General features: G+C 41.2%; 1 protein-coding gene across 35 annotated transcripts in view; it reads left to right on the forward strand.

The window, feature by feature from the left end:
* The window catches only part of MAP2 (microtubule associated protein 2), a 233,372-nt gene that overhangs the window by 44,408 nt on the left and 166,870 nt on the right, over nucleotides 1–22,094 (forward strand). For all 35 annotated transcript variants that reach the window (XM_077785165.1, XM_021532516.3, XM_021532517.3 and 32 more), the window contains one exon: nucleotides 5,588–5,646. The gene's annotated coding sequence lies outside the window, so the exon portion shown is untranslated. The remainder of the gene's footprint in view (nucleotides 1–5,587; nucleotides 5,647–22,094) is intronic.

Consider the following 22,094-nt stretch of genomic DNA (forward strand, 5'->3'; position numbering starts at 1 on the left):
AAGGTGAAGATTATAGGCTAGGAGGTGTTTGGACATTAAAATAGTAGGAACCTGTAAAGGAGAAGGAAGACTGTTCATTTAGAACTTCCTCTTGAAAAGTTGTGATTGGCAGGGCTGAGTGTGGTGATGTGGTTGGAAAGTGGTGGTTGGTGGTGAAGCTGCAATTAACTTTGTGGGCTCAGGACCACATGTGAGAGTAACAGAAGAAATGCTTGAGGATTTTTTAAAGAAACATGTAGATTCTCAGCAAAAGAAAGCAAAGATACTTCTCAAGCATATTTTCATCACTGTAGAGAAAAGAACTCACTTTGTGGTCTCCTGACACAAGTGTCCAGGATGGATTCTTAACTCCTGTGAACTGGTGGCATTTCCTGAAATTTTGGTAGAGCTGTGCTGATCTGTGCTAGCTAGGAGTCAGGCCTTTGAGTATGAAGTCCGATGGAAGAAGAAAAAAAGTTTCGGGCAATTCTTTTCCTCACAGAAAACTTCTGACCATGTTACCTCTTACAGTGTTGATGCCAATAAATCAAAAAAATTTAAGAGCAGGTAATAAAATAATATGGTTTAATGTTACTTGCAGCTGGGTAAACTGAATAAACTCCTGAAAATCAGAACTGCTATGAGGAAGACATTGCCTGTGAATGAGAATGGGAAACAATTAAAAATTTGCAGGTTCATACTAACAGAAGAACCTTGTCATGAGGATAAAGGAATTACTTGAATAGGAGGAATGGTAACGACACTGATCTCTCTTGAAAGTCAAGGTTTTTTGTTAGTTACGTGTTTTCTTGCAGTGTTTTGAGTTGCACCCTTGAAAATGTGTTCAAACATTAAAAAAATGGATAACAGGATCATCTAGAAAACCAAACAGAAGCGCTGAGGCTCGTTCACTGCAGAAATACTCAGTGTACTTTTTGTGTGAATTTCAGTCCCTGAAACGGGCAGATTAAAGTTGAAAGGGTATGTGCTCCTGGAAATCTAGGCTCTTGGCTTCCATTAAAAGTCTTGAATGTGTATCTACTCCCTCTTTGCACAGCAGGGAAGGTGCCCACAGATCTGTTATGTTACTGCCACTTCAGTTCCAAGCCACAGAACTGTGTAAACAATCTCAAATATTCTGGGGCTTTTAGAACTCATTAAACTTTCCATTTCACTGGAAGTGGTAAGAGAGTCTATGAAAAAGTACCATAGCAGATGAGGAATGGTATTAGTTAATTGATAAATGGTAATTGGTCAGTTAGAGATAAAGTGAGCATTGAAATTTGTCTGTTTCGGGAAATGGAAGATTATTCCGTTCTTTCTTCACACAGTCTGCAGTAGGCAGGCTGCTGAACCAGTAGGCTTCAAATGTGAACTACAGTCCAAAATGTTATTTAGTTGAGTGTACCTTCAGGGCTAAGTCCTTCAGAGTGCAGCCACAGGCAGCTCCTGCAGCTCAGTTTAATTGCCTGCAGGCAGGTGTGCAACCAAAATTTTGGACTGTCCATTATCTTCAGTGGGCAGATCAAAGAATGGTAAATGCACGAGGCTGAAAGAAATTGTAAGAAATGTAATGCAGGTCTTGGTGGCAGCAGGTTCCTTGGGATATTTCCGTCCTCTTTACCTGGTTCTTTTTGAGTGCCCAGTGAAGGCAATTGACAGATTCAGAGGGTTCCTAATTTAGTTGGATTAGCCTAAATTGTCTTTGCAAGTCTTTCAGACATGTTGAACAACTGCTAGCTTTATACTTGGTAGGATTATCTCCTGGGCTAAGGCATGTCTGTGTGTCAGACAACACTTAACAGTATGAAGTTAATGGCTCTGACAGAAGAGCTCTGGAGAACCTGTTAGGAGCTACCTCTTCAGTGGAAGCTGAATATTCAATTGTTCACCTTGCTATTTCTGTGGGGTGTGACTTGTCTCCACCTAAGAGCCAGCACAGCAGAGAGGAATGTGGGCTTGCAGTGCCTGAGCAGTGTTGTGTACCTGGGCTCAGCCTGTTGGGTCTCAGATGAGATGGTGGGCGAAGCTGTATGTGCAAACATTTCCTTTTTGCTGCTCCTGCAGCAGCAGTGCTGCAGCACTTTGGATCAGTGAGCTCCATGTCATTGATTTTGGGTGATTTTCAATGTGATGAAATACTTGTAAAACTCTCTCAGCTTAGTGTTTTTTTTTTTTTTTTTCTGGCTGCTCACACAAAGCGTTGCAAGGAAGTGAGCCTCAGGCTCACTAGCCCTAACCCCCTGAGCACACATTCAACCACCTGCCCCCCCAAAGAATATAGGATATATGTGCTGCCTTTTTCCAGTAAATATGCTATATTGTAACAGAAAGCTGGGTCAGACCAGTTTGTTTTGGTTGGTTCTTTACAGAAGTAGATTTGCTGATTTGGGCCATCTGTCTTCCAGATATTTATAACTCATTCACAGTTTGTTTTGAGAGCTTGAGTTAGGCTGACAGGTCTCCAATTCCTTGTGTGGTTACCATCCAGTTTCCTTTTTATGGTGGTTGGTGGTTCTGCACTTGCTTTTAGGCAGTGCTTTAGGTCTTCCTTTATTTCCTATGAGTTCATGGTGTCAGTGGTTTCATCTATTACTGTGTGGTTGGTTTCAGTCTGTTGGTTGGGGATTTTTTAATAATAAAAAAATTTAAGTGTGATTTAATCTTCTTAAGTTGACTTTCCTGCATGAATCCCTTCTTTAAACATATTTCTCTGGTCAGCACTGTAGTCAGTTGATGTCCCACCTTTATTTTACCCTAAAATAGGTTTTCTCTGTATTTTTATTCCAACTCTAGCACTTTTTTGGCCTCCTATGAAGCCTTACTGACCTGTGTGCAGTTTTTAAAAATCTGTCCTTTTTCTTTGAGATTCACTGCCCTTAATCTGCTCTATTCATTCCTTCTTTATATTTGAATAGTTGATGTTAGCATTTTGTCATCACCATTACCCAATCCTTCTTCCACCTTCGGATTTCCAAACAGTTTCTCCCTTTTAGCTAAACCAGCTCCATCTTCTGAAGTGAACTGTCCCCTGGGTGTTGGAAGAGGTATCTAGTTATGCCAGTGAATTTTTTAGATAAGCTCAGCTATCATTATAGTATGTGCCCATCCCTTGAGGCAGGTGTATACTGAAAGATGGAAAACACTGGACAACTGTATTTTCCTATGAGATCTTACTGGCAAGCAGTTAGTGAAAGATTTTGGTAACCAGAGCTGTCAGCGTGACTCCTTGCAGGAACACCAACTTCACACAAAAGCTGACAGCATTAGCAAATGCCACTGTAGTTACAGGAAAGGGGTAGATAGTTTTGTTCAATGTAGAGTTTTTAAAGAAAGCTCCTGATTTTATCATCCAGCAAGTATTCAGAAATCAAAATGCCAGCATGTCACAGTGCTAATCTTGTTTTCTCTGAATCAACCAGTTGGCATGGCATTTTATTAGTAGTCTTTTCCAGAATATGTCCCCTGTTCACCACAGGCTACATGAGTCAGGGCTGTGATTTGGAAAATCTTGATGCTTTTCAAGCAGAGTTAACTGAGTGTAACCGTAGCAAGAGTGTAAATAGGTGTCTGATTGGTGTTTCATGGCCATTTTAGCAACAAGTCTGTTTCCTTTTTATTATGACCACAGATAGTAGGGTGAGTCTGGAGTCTCTAAGGAGTAAATAATTGTGGACCAAGGTGTAAAATACTGGAAATTCTGATTGCTGGAGGTGCCAGGGTTGTGTGCTTGTCCATCGTTTGCTCAGCAGAAGCTTGATCATTCCTCCTCATTCCTTGGTTTGAGTATGAGCTGGGGAGTTCCACAGAGATCGGAGGCTGCTGAATGGGGTTTTGCTCAAGAGAGGAATATTATGCATGAGTTGTTACATGGTTGTGTTTTGCTGACCACTGCTAGCAGTGTCTGGATGAGTGGCATCTTCCTAAAGAATGCTCAATCTTTGGTGCATGGCTCTGCACCTGGGGGTGGTACTTAAGATAAGTGTCATTTAGTGAATCTAACCTATTTACAGCTGATTTTCTTCTCAAGACACATGGAATACCAATGTAATAAGATCCATGCCTGGCCAGTATATTGTAAGAACTGGCTTTTCATTTGCTGGTGTTGAGAGGAAAGAAGAAATAGTTGAGCTTGACTTCCCTTCTTCTCTCTCCTGGTTACACCTCCATCTTCATCCTCAGTTATGACAGCAGTGTGCTGTAGAGACTTAAGTCTTTTTCTGCTTTTCAAAAGTTGCCCCATACTTAAAAGAGGGAAGTCGGAATAGGGTCCTTGCCTTCTGCTCATGATTCAGCTGCTGCTTCCTGTCAACTTTGGCAAGACACTGAATCTGTTTTTCTCTACCTTTCTGTAAATATTTTTCTTTTCTAGCTTTGGTAAAGTCAGAGATGAAACTCCCATTGCTTTCAGTGACAACCCCTATGCTTATGGGTACAGGGGGGCCATAGCAAAGTTCACTAAAAGTACAAGGTGCTTTTATTCCTGCTGACAATTATCTTCTCCCTATCTTTCCCCTGTGAAGCAATGAGTATCTTATATAGCTTTGTCCAGCTGTGAGTTTTGTTACCCACATTTTGGCAGAAGTTAGTTCTGCAGGTAGGGTTTACGCTGATTGAAGATGATAGGCTGGAAAATGATCCATTTGTTGGTTGTTGACATGAAGCTGGGTAGGGAAGTCTGTGCTTCTTCCTTCTTGGGCAATTCAATGCAATTTGTAAATGCCAACAATTTACAGTTTATGGGTGCTTCTCCCTTGCTTAGTCATTCCTGGGATTTGCAAAGCAGTAATTAGTCCTTGTTTATGCCATTGTGATGATATTATACCCGTTGTAAAATATGTTTAGTAACTCCAGCACTAAGCAGTTAAGGAGGTGCCCAGACTCATGCAGTAAGACAGCTGTAGTGCCAGAGAATTCTCTGTGACTGCTCCACAGCACTTCCCTGTTGCAGATTTTCTCTGGTACATGATACCACATTGCCTGATACTGAATTAATAGGTCCCATCAGTCTGGTCTGCAGCTTGTGAGCACATCATGTGTTACTGTGCAGTGTAACTGTGGGATTCCTGTCAACAAGGAAGCTTTTGGGAAATTAGGTTGTATTATCTGCATTGTTTGTTTGCTGACTTCTTGTACTTAGGGCTGTTGCTGTTAGCATATTTTCTAATTTTTGGCAAATCATCCCCAATGAATCCAGATACATGAAAGGTCTTCTGCCTTCAGATCATCTTCTTTCTGTAAAGAAGGAAGGGATTTAGTTGTTTCTATGAAACTGTGATCCTAACAGACACCACAGTGTAGCCTGTGCTTCAGAGGAATCAGCTTTTTCATGGATATTCACTTTTTACAAAAACGGGCATTCTGAAGTCTTGGGCTCTTCGGTAAGACATAATCTGATGCAAATCAAGGGATGTAAGCTATAATGGCAAGAGAGGTTCTTGTCACTGAAAAGGAGCATTTGGTGGAACTTTGCATGTTAATAAAAGCAGAGAAGGAAGGCATTTTCTTATTAACATGTTGGAATTAATGAGTCTTTAATTCATATAACAAAAATAAAGCTTTTCCCTTTAACAGCTGCCACTAACTGAGAGCTTTTGTTTTGTTTCAGATTGTGGAAACCTGAAATAAAATATCCTGTGACTGACAAGGTGACAACAACACTGCAAGGTGGGTTTTCTGTTTTTGTTGGTGTCCTATCAGCCATTCCAGGACTCTGGAAATGCTGCATCTTGATTTTGCTGGGATGGATTGCCTAATGAATCTCTGGGGCTTGTTCAAACAAACCCAAATAGTTTGACAGGACTCTTCCTATGCCTGCATGTACATGAATTATGTATTGTAATGGTGTTTTAAACAAAGAAAATACATGCTTTTTCTGTGCTGCATGGTGAAGGTATTTATGGCACAGAGGTGGAAACAAGTGAAAATAAAAACATTGGGGTTTTTGCCAATTTTTTAATGTAGACATCTTTTCTGTAGGAAATGTTCTCTTGTCATTGTGAGTTGAGCTGCTGCTGCTGAGTACAAGGACTGCAAGTTGAATCTGTGACTTGGCATTTTTTTCTTTTCACACTTCAAATTTAGAGTTCACAGCTAGCAAAAAAAGTTCCCTGCAACATGTGCTGATCACTTGTGTGTTAGTCACCACATGCTCACCTTGTCTGAGGATTCGTTGCTCTGTTTCGTTGAAATGTTTTATTTGAGGTTGTGTATAGGATGTGCACATTTGCAACACAGCCCAGATGAGAAAAGATGCTGATCCCAGGATTTCCCACTTGCACCCTTGGTATTACCTGTTCAGAGGGGAATTGTGTAATGGGTGTAGACAGCTTTTAGCTATTTGATTAACTCAAGTGAAAAGCAGCACAAGGAAAGTTGGTAAATACCTTTTTCACTTTATCCATTGGTTATTGGAAGAAGCATTACTTAGTCATTCTTCTTCCAAGAAAAGTTAAGTTTTGAAGCACCAGTTTTATCTGGTGACACTGCACAGTCATGATGAAGTTGGATTTTGTTCTTGGGTTTGGTTTTTACCTTTTCTATACTTCATTCTTATCTGCTTTATAGGGTGGAGAATGGAGTAAAAACTGGGACATGTGTTGCCTGTATCTGTGTGCTGGGGGTGGTTGCTGGTGACAACATTGCTGCTCTTCCTGCAGCCTCACATCTCTCTCTTGGAGGTCATATTTTTTTCCTTTGTGTGAAGGCTTGGGTCTTTCTGCAGGACATGTCCACAGCCAGAGAGTGAGCAGCAGTGTTTCAGTGCAGAGCAGCAATCTCTCTGCTGGGTATTTCAGAGTGTGTTTCTTGTCACCAGCTCTGAAATACTTTATTGTAGCTGTGACGGACTGCAGTGCAGATGTACCACTTGAATTTCTCAAAATTGTCGCAGTCAAGTAAACCTTCTCTCTTGCAGTGGGGAGAATCAGGGGAGATATGAGAATTTATCAGCAAGGCTCCTGTTGTCATTGTTCTTGAGTGGAAACTGCCAGGGACCCTGCTCATGGTATTAATCATTATCCAGTGAGAAGAGGTCTTACTCTCTTCTGTTTCACTGAGTACATGAGGTTTTTTTTATCTGCTCCTTGTCAGCCTCTGCATGTCATTGAACTTGAATCATTAGGCAAAAAGTGAAATGGTCAGGAAGACCAAAGCTTTCAAAGCTGTAATAAGGCCAAATCCAAAGACTTAAATTGGAAGGAGCAATCGAGGATCTGAGCTAAAAGTGGTAGACAGAGCTGTTTGGTGGATGCTCTTTGCAAAGAGCAACAGGGAAGTTGTGGAGAACTCGGTCTGCATTGTGCTGGTCTGTGCTTCAGTAGTCTTTGTGGCAGGGTTTGAATGTGTTTTCTGTTCTTACTGAAGATTTATCACAGTTGATGTCTGTAACCAGGAAAATCAGAGCAGGCTGGTGAACTTCAGCTGAAAGAAGTAGGTAAACTCCTGTCTGCTCATAGAATTGAGCAGTAACCCAATTCTTCCAGTGCCTGGAATATTGGTACTTTCAGCTGCATTTGAGCTGCTCACAGTTTATCAATAGAAGCTGTGTTCTTGCATAAATGGAGAGCAAAAGACCTTCTTGTAATTGAATAACCAGTTGTCTAAATCTAATTTTATTAAGCTGGATGCACAGTACAGACTAGAGGAGCAGTCCTGCACCAAGGCTGTTTAAACACATCAGACTTTTTCAATTTTATTAGGTTTTGTTCTTCTCTTTCTGTATTCATGTGAATCTAGGGCACACAGAGATCATACTCAGTTCTCTCTTTTTTTTTTTTTTTTTTTGTCTTGCTTGTCTTCCTTATAACCCTCTCTTAGGCATGTACACAACCCATATAATGGCACAGAGAAGCTCTTCACCTGTTTATTGGTCTCAGTCTGTTGCATCACTTTCTGAACTGCCCCAAAGCACCTTCTTTGCTCATCAGAGAGCAGTGTATCCTGCACAGAGGAATGAAAGCAAGACTGTTCATTCTCAGGCTTGTCTCTGCAAGCTCAGGCATGTGTTGAACATAAATATTACCTAGTTTTTCATGCTTGAAGGGCAGTAAAACCCCAATCCTCAAAAGAAAATATTAAATGTAAGCAGAACTGTTGCATTTTACTGAGAACCTGGAAAAAAAGAGGCAACAAAAAGGTGGTTTTATTTTTTATTAGAATATTTCGCAGGAGCAACCTAAATGTAATGGTACCAAAGCCTGTATTATTCATGGTGAATTTCTCTGTGGTATGAACAAAAAACAGAAGAGAATTTTATTGGAAGTCTGAAGACCTGCATTACCTATCCTAACATTAGGCCCTTGTATGTCATTACTGCTTGCAAGCAGTGTATTTACCCTGCTCACTTCTTGCAGAGACTGTAGATAGAAGGTCATGTGGGATTGAGCCATTTTCTGACTAACCTCTCTCTTTCCATTAACTCTAGAAGAAACATATAGACTATGTAGAATGAAAGAAATGAGTGAGCTGGTGTTCTTAGAAGCCCTATAAACACACAGAGCTAGCTGAACACTTGTCTTTGTGGTTTTTTTTAAGTATACAAAAACTGGGATCACCACTTACGCTGTGGAGTCTTTAATATGTCTGCCTTTAAATTGCTTCTGTTCTGGGCTGTTTCTCTTGTACAAGTGATCTGCTGTAGCACAGCAAATAAAAAATTGTAATAAGGCACCTGATCTCTTGGAGAAATCTAAATTTCATCCTACCAGGGTATACTGGTTCTCTAGTTCCCAGTGTAAGATTATGCACCTCAAGTTGTTTTGCTGAGCTGCTCATCTGTACACACCATTACCATTCTCTCCTGCTAGGAACAGAAAGTGTAAAGGGATTCAGCAGTTCAAATTGTTCCCACAGCAGAGGTTCCTGAGGAAGGCAATGCCATGTGTGGCCCAGAGGAGTGAGAACAGTCCACGTGGTCAAACAGCAGGATGTTATCCTTGGGCCCTACTTCTTTCTCTGTGAAAGGATTTCTGTATGATATTCACCTTGTGCTAAAATTAAAAATAAAATGGAAAGAGAAAGCCAGACTTTCCTGTTGAAAGCGTTGACATTACATCTAACATCCTTTGGAGAGAATCTCTTTGAGAGACACTCATGTGAGGCAGAAGCTACTTAGACTAAGCCTTCACTATTTATGTTGAAGTTGTAAGCAACTTGATCTTGTCCCAAAAATACCTGCCAGCATTCCAATTTGTTGGAAGTGCTCCTTGTCTTGTTGTTCCAAGTTCTCCTCTTGTAAGAAGGAGCCCTGCAGTGGGGTGTGGGGCAGAGGGAGAGAGAGTTTCTCCACATAGAGTTCTCCTGTGGAGTTTGCCCCCAGCAGCGCTTTGCTGGGATGTGCAGCACCACGCTGTCTTGCACTCTCAGTGGGCAATCCTGCTGGCCCAGGGCAGTGGGAGGGCTGTGGCCCAGGTCTCTGCTGCTGAATCAGAAGAACACATGATTAGTCTGCATCCAGCAGTTCAGGAGGGAAGCCATCAAACTGTGACATCAGCCAGCCCCAGCCTGTGGCCTTGCAGAACTGTGTGATGCTCCCTGCGTTTGGAAATAGAAAAGCAGGAAAGACGTTGGTGTGATGTTTTCTTCCTAGTTTGTGGGTAGGATAGGGACCAGGGGAACAAAAAAAAGCAGGAGGTGCTGAATGAAGGTGGTGGCTGTAGAATTTTTGCAGACAAACCAGTTGGCACCCCCATATGACTCTGAACCCATATCACTCTTGCTTGTGGTATGAAGTCTCTCAGACCAGATTTCTCATTGGCATGGCTCTACTGAACTCATCACAAGTCTGTTGTTATTGCACAGCAGCAGAACTGCATTGTTGGTTTAGTTCTTTCAGGTGCATTTGGGTTACATGTCCAAAGTCCACTTGCTGAAATAATCCAAAGCCTGAGAATTAGGAATGTACAGAAATAGGTGTTAAGGGCCAATTTGCTTTTCATTCTCTGTGATTACGTATGGCATATAAAGATGCTTTTTTCTGAGTACTGCCAAATGCTGTGTTACCACTCTAGCAAACACCAAATGTAAAACCAGAAGCTAGCAAACTATTTATTGAGGAAGTATCTGAGGAAGCAGTTCTTATTGATGCCAGTAGCTCCTGAGTGCTAGTTTAGTTAACCAAGTAAATGTCTGTGGGTTGTTTTTTAATGGCTAATTCCATTGCCAGCAGTGTCTTCAGGAAAAAAAAGAAAAAGGGAAGGAGCAGGTGGCGCACAACTTCTCTTTTAAATGGAAACAGCATATTGTAGAACTGCAAGCATCTGCTTTTACTTAATGCTTAGTCTTCTGTCACTCTGAGATGCCATTAATTGATGTGGAATAAATTGCTATACCAGCTAGTAGGCCCTTACAATACTTCTTAACCTTATTTTGTTCAGTGGGGTAAAACCACATTCCTTACTGCCTCCTGTTTATTATACCAAGAGGTTGAAGGGCAATAGGATAAACAATTTTGATTAGATCCTTCTCCAGAACGGAAAATAGGAGTTTTAGTTTTCACTTCAGTGGGAGTAGGAACCAGACTTTTTTGTGATGTGCAGCAACGACATCTTCTGAAACAGTCTTGAAGAAATGTTATGCCCTTTAATACTAACCTGAAAGGTTTAAATTAAGCAAGAGACATGTCTCTTTGGAGATAGAAAACATCTATGAAATTATTTTACACAGCAGGAAAAATACATAGATTTGCAGGTGAATGGTGAAGATCTGGATGAAAGTTTCTATTCCTGAAAGGTTTTTTGATGTGTGTTTTTTCTCCCTGTCCCCCAGGTATAGAAGAAACTGTTTTTATCTGCAAGATTTGCTTCACTTAGAACATTTGAAAATAGTGGCTGTAATGCCTTTACATTTTCAGTGTCTTTTATTATTGGTGGGGAGAGAGCATTTCAGTGTGTGTAGCACTCAGAGGTAGAAGCTGTTCTGTTGCTTAGAGCCTGAACTCATATCCTGTTAGTAGATTGTTATCTCCATTTCTTACGTCTTCACGGGTTTCTGGACACATTACTGCTTAACAATTGATACGTCAAAAGTCTTTCTTCCAAAAAAGTCACTCGTAGTTTTCTTTTTTCCTACTGGTACCAGTAATAATAGAACCAGGGTTAAAGCTATTCAATCTGATAGGGCTGTATGAAGTGTCTCACTGGAGCTCTGCCTAAAGGCATTGTCAGATTTTCTGGTGTGGCCAGGTCTGTAAGATAAAAGGGTTGACATCCTGAGGAAAAAGAGATTACAGTAATAGGAAGAATCAGTTATGTTTCTTCCAGTTCTTACATGTTGCAGGCATAAACATGCCTCATCATCTAAAGGTAATACACTTTTTGCTTTTGTGTTGCTTCTCACCTTGGAAGCCTGCCTATGGTATTTCTGGGAAGCCATTCACCAAATTCTTGATTTTCATGCTTTGAAAGGTGGACTGTAGAATTCACTTCGTTTGTCTGAGCAATGTGTCAATACAGGAGTTACTGACTTTAAAACGTTTTTGCTTGGTTTTGCTTGGAACTGATTTTCCTTTTTGCTATTATGATACAGTGTTTATATAGATATATAAATTTAAAAAATATATAAATAATATAATATATAATATCCAGTTGTTTTATTCTATGAATCAAGCATAACACTTTTAAGAATGTACAAATCATACATCCTGTATTACATCTGTGGTTATTTTTGTGTAACTGAAATAACTTTGTAAAATTTATAATTCCTAGGCTGTTAAGACTAGTGTCTCAAATCCTGATAAAATCAAGTCTACTCTACAGTTCTAGGGGATGTGTTAATGTTTTGATTCTCATTAAGAAAGAGAAAAGTACTTTTTTAGAAGTCCATATCTCTGTTGTCCATATTTACTCACTGCTGGCACACAAGGCTGCTTGTGCTTTGCTGTGTTTCTCCATCACCTAGGTTTGTTATCCAAATGCTGTAAAACATGGTGCTTTACACTGCCAGACATTGATATAAATAAATTATATAAATTATATAAACTTTTATTTATTGTTGTGATTGCTTTGAGCTGAGCTTCCTAAAATCCATCATCTGAATATGTGTCGGTGGGAATGGTATGGCTGAAAACATGAAAACCTCAATCCTTAGTTTTTAAGTGCATTCCTAGGGGAGATTTAGTTGTGGTATGGAACTGTAGGAAAGAGTTCAAATTATTCATATGCTTTTGGAAGGGCTGTCTCACTCAGAATGAGAATCTCAGAGATAGGGGAAGTTCAGTGCTTCACAATGGTGCTGCATTTGAAATCCAGAGCTTTATAAGCTTCTGGTAATTATTTTTTCCTTGAGGTATCTGCTGAACTAAATAATAATCCTTCTATAGAAAAGATTATGGAAATATGTTTGATGGGGTTAGGAGCCAGGTGGATGATGAGGCTCTGTGTGGTTGAATGTTTACATCTGAAGGCTTTTGGACCTGGTTTGGAAAAACACCACTCTGGGAATAGTGCCTGCACAAAAATTCTTGCTATGGAGGTGAGGTGGGAGATAGAAGTGCAGGAGTCACAAAGGAGTTTAAACTCATCCAAGACTGTGGGTAGAGGGAAGCCCCTGTTCTCCAGCAGTGTACAGTTCTGTGTCTTTGCTCACCTTGTGATGAGGAGGCCAAGTTTAGAAGTCAGAAAAATGCCATGTTACTCTTTTGTGAAGGTATTTTGTTCTGTAGCTGGGACAGTGAGGAAGGAGCATTCTTGGAGATACAGTCCTGAAGTGCAAAGTGTCTCCATTAGGAGACTCGGTTAGTGTTTCCAGATTGCATCTGAGGAAATGAGGAACATTAAGATATTAATGTTATTAATTAATGCTGGCAATAAGTAGGCAAGTCTGTGACCCAGCTGGGATCAGATTCCAAGCTCCTGAGCCTCATGCAGTGCTTTTTTGTTTCTTCTACCAAAGTGGCTCTTTTTGTTGTACATCTTAATTAGCAGCTTACCCTGGTCTAACTGAGAAATAGCTTCATAGTGCAAACAATAACAGTATGGGCAGACGTGTATAAAATTGTAGTATTTTGTTTCTAATTAGAGCAGGGGTGCATGCCTCTGAGACGCTTTAAAATGTACTCAGAAGGAGAACATGTGGACTCCAACCCATCAAGTGGGGAACTACTGCTTTGGGTGAAAAGCTGGTGCTTTTTTCAGGCAAATTTGGAGGTAAGTTTCATATGTGGGCCATGGGAGCTGGGATAGAAAGCTTGGACTTTTAAATACAATTCAGACTGAATCTGCCAGTGCTTTGTATTGACAATTATGCATTTTCATCATAAGCAAGAGCTGAAGCTCAAGATTGCTGTACTGAAGCTCTTCATGTCAGAATGCAATTGTGCATGTTGTATTTGTGCTAGAAGCCTTGAAGCAACATGGCCAGATGCTTTTTTATCTCTGAAATTGCTTATGTTCATTGATTTCTATAGACTTGCACCCACATGCAGTTGCAGCCAGCACAACCAAGCTCCCGAGTGTCAGAAATACACCATGAAGATACTGAACAACATCTGTAGCATAGCAACAGCAAAGCCTTTATGCTTTTCTCATTTATGACTGGTCTTGGACCCTGACAATAATAGTGAGTGTGTGATGGAGGGTTTGCTTTCTTTTTGGTCAGGCTGGTCAAATTGTTTGGGAGTGTAATGCTAAGTTTAAAATAGCTAGATATGGTGCAAGGACTCAGCTTTGAGGAACTTCATCTTTGGTTCAGTGCTAATGTTTGGGAAGACATTGCACACAGCATGACTCCATGACTTCTGCTTGCTTTTCATGGCATTAACCTATCCTGTGTCAAGTTTGGCCTTCTTGATTCTGTTAGAAACGATGCCAACAGGGTCTGGCACGTTTCCTCCTGTGCAGTGCTGTTGCATGCTGTGTGGGCAGCAGAAGGCCCAGGCTGCCATCCCATGGCAGGCCCTTTCTGGGAATGAAGAAAAGTGTCTTTTGTGCAGGGCAGAGAAAGAGGTGCTGGAACTGGGAGAATAGCTGGGGGCTGTGGGCAGGCAAGTGTTCCTTGGGATCAGCGTGGCACCTGCTTTTTGCCTGTTGTCAGGTACCTCAGAGTCTTATGCAAATAAACCATTTAAGCAAATTAATTTCTTAAGTCAAGCCATTCTGGAAATAATATCACAGATTCTGTATCAGCCAACCAAACACCTGAAAGATATCTTGTATTTACACAAATGTAGCAAGTGTATTTTCTTGAGTATCTTTTGTGGGTTTTATGTTATTGGCCTTTAATTTCTTCAGGGGCAGAGTGGAAAGTAGCATGTCATAACTATGTCCTGTAGTTATACAACCAAAAGAAATAGGAAAAAGCCTCTGTGTGTCTTCTGTGTCTTGGGATTTATTAGGTGTCCGTGTGCTGACAGAAGATGGAAAATTGTTTTCAGTTTTCATCTGTTACCATGAGAAATGGAATAAGCAAGTCTCCCAAAAGTACTGTAGTGCAGAAACTTGGCTTTTTTGTTTCTGCTCATCATGGGCAGGTCCCTCTCTTTGTTTAAAATGGCTTTCTGGTGTCTCAGTGAGTAGACAAAAGTGATTCTGTTTTCCTAAGTGCAGTACCAGGGAGAGCACCTTGCATGCAAAGGGTTTTTCAGAACAAAATATAGAGCTGAATTTGAAGTGTTTGGTCTGTTCCTACAGCAGTGCTAATCATTAACTAAGAATAGAATAATTTGCAGTTCAGAGAAATGCTGTAATCTATTCATGTCTGTGGGAAAATATTGCCTTCACTGTGTTCTTTGGGGCAACTGCAATCATTTGAAGGAAGAGAGGTTAGGAAAGTGTGCTCTGCTGCATGTCAGCTGAAGCAGCTCTTTGTTTTCTTGGCTACTTCACTGATGTACATGACAAAACCCTCTAGTCAGGAAGATGGTAAAACCAAACATGCCAACAGAAGCAGCTTGTCAGTCATCCTTCCCAGTTCTGTGCTAGGACCTGATGGATGAACTCAAACTGCCCAAGTGCTTGGGTTATTCCTGGCTGGAAAAGCCAGAGAGCAGTCAAAAGAGAAATAGGAGATGCCCAGACACCACTCCAGGACCCCCAGAGTCAAACTGTTCTGTGTCATATGGTTGCAATGAAGCCAGCAGGTGTAAAGATGGATGGGCCTTGCAGCCTGTTTGCTGAGGCCAGAAGGTCCATATTCTGCTGAGCCATGCCTGGAGAGGGTTCTGAGTTGGAGGAGACCTGTGGGTTTATGGAGAATCTGCCATTTCGATCCCACCTGGACAAGTAGTGTGGCTGGTAATTTCTTTTGAAGTAGGGTCAAAGTCTGATATTTTTTTAGCTGGAAGGCAGGAGCAGGATGCCTGTTTCCTTTATTGCTGACTTCACCCACCCTTCCTCTGTGAGTCCTCATGGCTGTGGAAAGACCTGACTGGCATAAGGGGACAGTTCTTGTGTATAGAACCATTTCCTGCACTTCTCATTGAGAAGATGAGTTTTGAAGATGCAGGCACTCCTCTTTGGGAGCAGTATTCAGAGGATGAATCATGGATGCTGGCCACTGATGTAGTTGATGCAGTCTTTTTGAAACTGTAATCTCTTTAGGCAGCTAAGGAATGAAAGGTTACCTGGTCTCCTCAAGGTTACAGAGTATGTTTGCAAGAGGAGCAATCTGCACCTTGTCTTTAGAATTAGTGTCAATGCAAAAGAGAGTAGGCAAGCCTTAAACAAATTTATTGTGGTTGAGAATCATGTGTCTGGGCACAGCAACTGTGATTTGTGGTTTCAGGGCATTTTTAAAGTGCATGACTCTTGCTCTTGCAAGGGGGGGGGTGGGAAATAGAAGGATATTTAGATTAACTGGGATGACTGAGACTTGGACCAGAAGTTTTAAAAAAAGCAGTGGGGTATTTTTCTGTATTAAACATCAGGGTCTTTGAGCAGGAAAGGCTAAGATTAAATGGACAGGTCTGGAAATATTGCTGGCCTGTCCCCAAATCCTGTGGTTTTCCCCTTGCACAGAGCCCTTTGTAGCCATAGGAGGGGGTGGCATTTTGCAGAACCTTCTATCAGTGGGCAGCGTGACCTGGCCCTGCAGCCAGGTCAGTGCAGGCTGAACCCTTGCTGTGAAGTTATGGGGGTGGTCAGTGCATTCTTCTTAGTGCAGAGTAGACACTGCCCTGCCTCTGCTAGGCTGTGTCTGCCTTCATCAGGAAGCAGTAATTGCTCCCTAATTAGCTATATGCAGCAGCTGGAAGTTGGAATTTAGGTATAAGCTCAGTCATGGCATGTATGAAATCAGAAAGACACAGAGAAATGGGATGAAAGTCTTGAGTTTTGTGTTTGCAGGTGGAGACATAATGGAGGGGGATGTAAGCCCACAGAGTATTTTTCATACCAACTTTCACAAGGGCAGCACATCTCAGAAGGCTGTTATCTACCCTATGAGCCTGAAATTACACCCTTTGAAGCAGGGGATAAGCAAAAATGATGCTGTGTTAATGAAAGAGTTTGAGACCTGGTCTGGTCGCATTGCTCTGGGTCTGTTTTCCAGGCAGATTGAACAAAATATTTTAGCTGTGAAATCCTAAGAAACAGCCTGTAAAATGTCAATGCTTGCATTTCTAGAAAGGCTATTTCCTTCAGCTCTGGTTGATTTCCTCTGCAGGTATGTTAAGTTCTGAAGGTTTATGTGAACTTGGTGTGTCTCAATACATATGCCAGTAGACTCTTTGCATGGGAGCTGTCACATTCATCACTTTGACTTAAAGCTGTCATTAATTCTCCTGTTTAAATCTTGCCCTCTTCTGGAGATGTTTTCTGATTTCCCCTTGATTAACGAGTATTGCTGCAGACCCTCTTCTCTACCAGTGAGCAGTGGACCAGGGTGTATTGGTGAGTTGTTGGGAAATGGGCACTGCTCTTGCCCCCATACACATCCTGTGTTTCAGAGACACAGCCTGTGTGTTTTATGGGGCATTGTATCTCTCCACAGAGCCCCTCTGATTCTGTGTCTCCTCTTGGTCTTGTGTAATGTGGTTGTGCTAGGTCGTGCTTTTAAACCACAGAATTTCTGAGTGCTGATTGCAAATTGGAAATAAAAGGCTGTTTGGATTATCAGCAGGAAAACAATAGAATACATGACCTTTCTTCTGCTCCTCAGGGCAAAGCAGAGATCCTTGTAGTGTTCTGCTTTGAAACAAATTGGTAAATAGCAGGGATGTTTCGATCTATAACAGGTTGGCTGCTGAGGTCTTTGTATGGTTCCTAGATGCTGAAGGAGATGGAGTGGAAAAGATATTTCATAGATACAAGAACTTGGAAAAAAAAGTCATGTAGAGATGCAGAAATAGCTTATTCAGGCAGGAATAACAAAATCTAGGAAAGTTAGGCCAAATGAAGTGGTGCAGATGTAAATGCTGCCTGAGCTCAGAGAACAGGCTGTGACTATTTACCATGATGAGGTTAGATGGGGATGGTGTGAGCTGCAGGGAATGCAGCAGCTAGGAAATAAAAATGACCAAAAGGTCAGTGCTCAGAGCCAGGTAAATGAGCCATGCCATAGGACAGGGCAGGGGCACTCCCAGAGCTGCCTGGAGATGTGATTCCAGAGATGATGTTTTCTGGTGGTGTCCTTGTCAAGGAGAACAGGGCTGGCAGTGACTGGCTGTGCCTTATGTGCTAGTTTGAATTCATGGGAATTGGGTGGGATGAATTTAGCACACTGTGGTCTGCACATAAATGATGCCTTGAGAGGCTGCCTAAAACAAAGTTAAAGGAATAAAGTAGGTATTTATTAAAAAGGCCTTCAAAGGATACACCTTAGGCATCACAAGAGCCTGGCCAAGGCTGCACCCAATATAGGTGATGGGTCACACTTTTTCACACTTTTATAGGTTTTGGTCCATTTAAATATTAGGGTTAATTGTCCAATTACAGCTTCAGGTTATGAAGTCCCATCCTCCCAGCTTGCTCTACTCAGTTTGCTGTTATTGATACTTTCTGGGCCTGAAGTTGCAACGGTGTTCTTGGTTCTCAGCCAAGAGATTGTTTTGTCTAACTAAACCATGAGGAGAACTTGCTAACACTTCATATGAAGTTCAGAGTTATAGACTAATGCAGTATAAAATCTGGAAATCTGGAAAATATGAGAGATAAAACTTAAGGCATCATAAAGAGTTAGTGAAAAACTTCAGGGTTCTGCCATGACCATCTTTTTTTACAGTTTTCATACTTTGCAGTACTCTGTAGCTGTGTGTGATACAGGAGGCTACTTGTCTCCCCAGGTAAGGGGGGGGTCCAGCAGACATGAGCCTTGTGGGGATCTGGAGGAGCCCCTGACCTGCCTCTTGATAAGCAGGGTGTAAAATTGTTTTAAAGACTCTTCAGTGGAGATCGACACCGTGTTCAGCCCCACATTGTCTAAGAACGTATCTTTATGTAGTATGGACAGTGTTGGTTTCAGGTATTAAATGCTACAGGGGAATAAAGGGAAAGACAGTGTCTTAAACATCTTGAACTTCCGTTTGTCTTCTAGTAAACATAACTTCCAGATCCCCTTTTCTGTTTGCTGGCTCTTGGAAGATGGACTTCTGCAAACATGAGTATGAGCTGAGTATTTTTCCTGAGTTTTCGGTATCAATTTCATGACAAGTACTTGGGAAAGACACAGTTCTACATGTTGTGGGATACTTCTTTGAGATGTTTTTCTTCTAAAATAACAAATAGAACAAGCACACTTGTTAGTGTGCTATAGGAGCAATTGTTGCATGATTGTATTATGAAGGGTCTAAGCTAGGCATAAAAATTATTTGAAAGCCTAACTTCTGAATTAGTGTAATTTTTGACTATTGGATAATTCTGAGAGTGAGCACCAGGAGGTGACGACACCTCCACATACTTCTACATTCATGCAGAGAGGCTGACCAACTCACCTACACTTTCTACACTGGGTGTTTTATGTGTTTCATGTTTAAATTTGCAGTTTCATATAATTTCTTCCCCAGACCAGTCCTTGCTTATGGTCTAGATTTTGGCCTTCACACCCATGTCTGCAGCCCAGCATACTTCTGTAATTCAGCACTGCTGCAGGTCCCTCACTGTTGTGCTGGCTGCATGAGAGCCAAACTGCTGCAGCATCGGATTTGCAGGGCAACAGTGGGAGTTTTAGGGGAAGAAGGTGCTAGTTAGTGTGTGTGTGTCGGTGGGGGGCAGAATATGGTCATTAACAAGTACAGAAAAAAGGTGCTGGAGATGTTACTGAGTTCCTAGAGAAGCTGGTGAATGGCCTTTCTAGGAATGATAGTTTAGAGACACATAATGGGAAACAGTAGAACCAGCCTGAAAAATCAGCTCAGTGAGGACAGGGAAGCTCAGCAAGTGAAAAGGAAAAAATCCTAGGGTTTTTGTTCTTGGTTAGTGTGGTATCAGGATTGATTCTAAGTTTGCTGTGTGTGTATATGTGTGTCTGTGAGCGTGGCTGGCTTTGAACAAACACTGTGATGCAGAGCACAATGTGGTGATATCTCTGTGAATCTTGGTCCTGTGGCCAGCAGGAAGGGTGAGTGGGTTTCAGGCAGGCTGAGCTCCAAGCCCAGTTCTGCTATTGATTTCCTGGGTGACCTCAAGCTATGTAACAATACATTTAGCATGCTGCAGAACCATGCAGCAAGTCTGCTGTCCTTAGATGTGCATTAGATATGTTGCTGTTGGGAAAACTGGTTTCATAAAATAAAGCTTTCAGAGAAGAGTTGGCATAATTTGGCAGAAGCCTATGGTTTACTGCCTGCAGAGCACTGAGGAGTAAGTAGTAAAAGCTGCTTGAAGTCCTAGCCAGATGATACAGCCAAATTGTCATTATAATTGCACATCACAAAAGCTGTTTGGGAGGAGATTTAGCTGTTTTCATTCATGGCTTAGACCAACAACAACACCCTGCAATAGCAGCCACATTTGTGCAAGCATTTCCTCATTGTGTGGCAAAAGCACTCATTGGCAAGTTAGGAAATTCTAGTATTAAAAGGATTTGCCTGTAGCTGTGGACCTGGTTAAGTAATATGCTATTAAGCTCAATTAGAGTGGTACAGTGAAAATAGATGTAATACTTCTGCAAGGAAAGAGCATGTAAAGACCTGAATGAATGAGGTGTTCTGAATAATGTCCCCTTATATGAGTAGAGCCATTGAAGTCAGGGGCTCTGCACCTGTGTTTCATGGTGTTTCTGTTACTGTTTTATTGACTTTGTTTTGATGCCTTATGTTGACTGAAATGTTTTAATGTTTTTATTTTAAAACTCAGTAACTGAAACTTGCTAATGCCAATAAACTAAGTGGACAAAGTATCTTCTGAAATCTTTTATGCTTTGCTGGTATGAACTGGAAGGAGACAGCCTCTCTGTTGCCTTTCTTCCCAGCTATATAAGATTGCAAGTTAGGTTGTCCTGTGATAACATGCCTTTTGGAGTGAGTGTTGAATTATCCTGTCCCTGCATGATGCATGTAATACGTGGGAAAAAAGTTTCTGTCTAGTAACTGATGAGGACAATTTCCTGTAAGCCAGTTCTTGTGGTCTCTGGTCTCCAGCCAGATCTATTTTTACTTCCTTTTTATTTTTTTTTCTCTTTTTTTCTTATCCCCTCCCCCCTAATTTATTTTTTCCTAAGAAGAAAAAAGTGTTGCTATCATGATTCTTACATGCAGACAGGCTGCAGTTCCAAAAGGCAAAGCCCTGAAGGTAACATGTCTTCTGATCACCCTGAATTAAAGCTTTTGAGCCACATCATAAAGTCAGCTTCAGTGCAGGAGAGCAGAAGAGAGTGAACATTTGCCTGTGCTGGTTATCACTGTTGAGCTAAAGCCAGGTCCAAGTAATTTGTTATTACTGCAGCCAAAAGTGTTTTGTTCCTGACACTGCTACACTTAGGCTGATGTCACATAAGGATCTAGGAGCACAGAAGTATTTACCTGACTAGTAAACAAAGCTGAGGAGACTTAGACTTAAAGAGAGAGGTACACAAGAGGAGTCTGGCACTGTCCAGCCTGGTGTTAGTGGGGGAGATCTGAATATATGGAGAGAATGAGCAAATTAAATGGGATACAAATAAAAACTGAAGGGTAGAGATATGAGAGAGGAGTCATTTAGAACAGACATTTTCCACTAATGTGAATGGAAATCCTGGCTGCAGCTGTAGAAATGTTGTACTGCAGGTCATGTGTGTATTTAAAACCAATCTCAGTCTCTTCGATTTTTTTTCCCCCAAGATTTAGGAATCTATAAATCTTTCAAAAAAGTTTACAACAAGCAGGAGAGATAGGAGTGTCTGTGATGATAGAAATTGAACTTGAAAGGCATTCTGATAGTCAGGTTCTTAGGAGTGCCAAAGGAGAAAGGCAGGGCGACGCTGGACTGTTAATGTTTCAGATAGTGTCAGCTTTGGAGTGCTTTTCCCCCCTCAACTTTTTAAATATAATTTCTGGACTGGATCAAGAAAGCTGTACATTCTGCAAGCAAAAAGGCAGAAACATGCAATGTACTCATGGGGCAAAGGGTGGGTTTCCTGATGAAGGAATTGAGAATGTGTGTGTTGGTGCTTGCAAACAGGTGCCCTGGTTAGTACCCACAGTAAGGTGATACTTAAGTAGAGGATGAGTATACCTACACTCCAATAGGTGGTAACAGTTAACAAAAGACATGGAAAACTTATCCTCATTTGGAATCTGAAACACAGTTTATACAAGTCAGATCTAGCACTAGTTGTTTTTTTCTTCTGTAACATTAATGTGTTGATTGGTTGTTGGTTGTGTTTAAAATGTTAACCTGGTTAACATTTACTCTAGGATGAGCACATGTGGTCCTCTGATCTTGGAAATGGGAAGTATTTGAAAAATTGCCTTTAGGTTTTTTTCCTGTGGTTTCTTGATACTGATCCTTAGAGCCACTGTGACACTTGTTAGTTTTCAGTGAACAAATGTTTTCATGTATCTTTAAGAAATAGATTATATTAAAAAATGCATGAGTTGAAATGGCCTTTTTGTAAAATAAGATGTTGGCAAATTTTTTTGTGCTACAGTGACAACAAATCATCATTGGCAGATTTGAGAGGAGGTGTGACTTCTGCCCTCTTGCCAAGGTGCCAGTATTGCTTTGAAATATTGCTGGGGGGTGTCAAGAGTGTTTGTGGTCTTC

This window comes from Lonchura striata, chromosome 8, assembly GCF_046129695.1.
Source record: "Lonchura striata isolate bLonStr1 chromosome 8, bLonStr1.mat, whole genome shotgun sequence".
In the NCBI taxonomy this organism is placed as follows: Eukaryota; Metazoa; Chordata; class Aves; order Passeriformes; family Estrildidae; genus Lonchura; species Lonchura striata.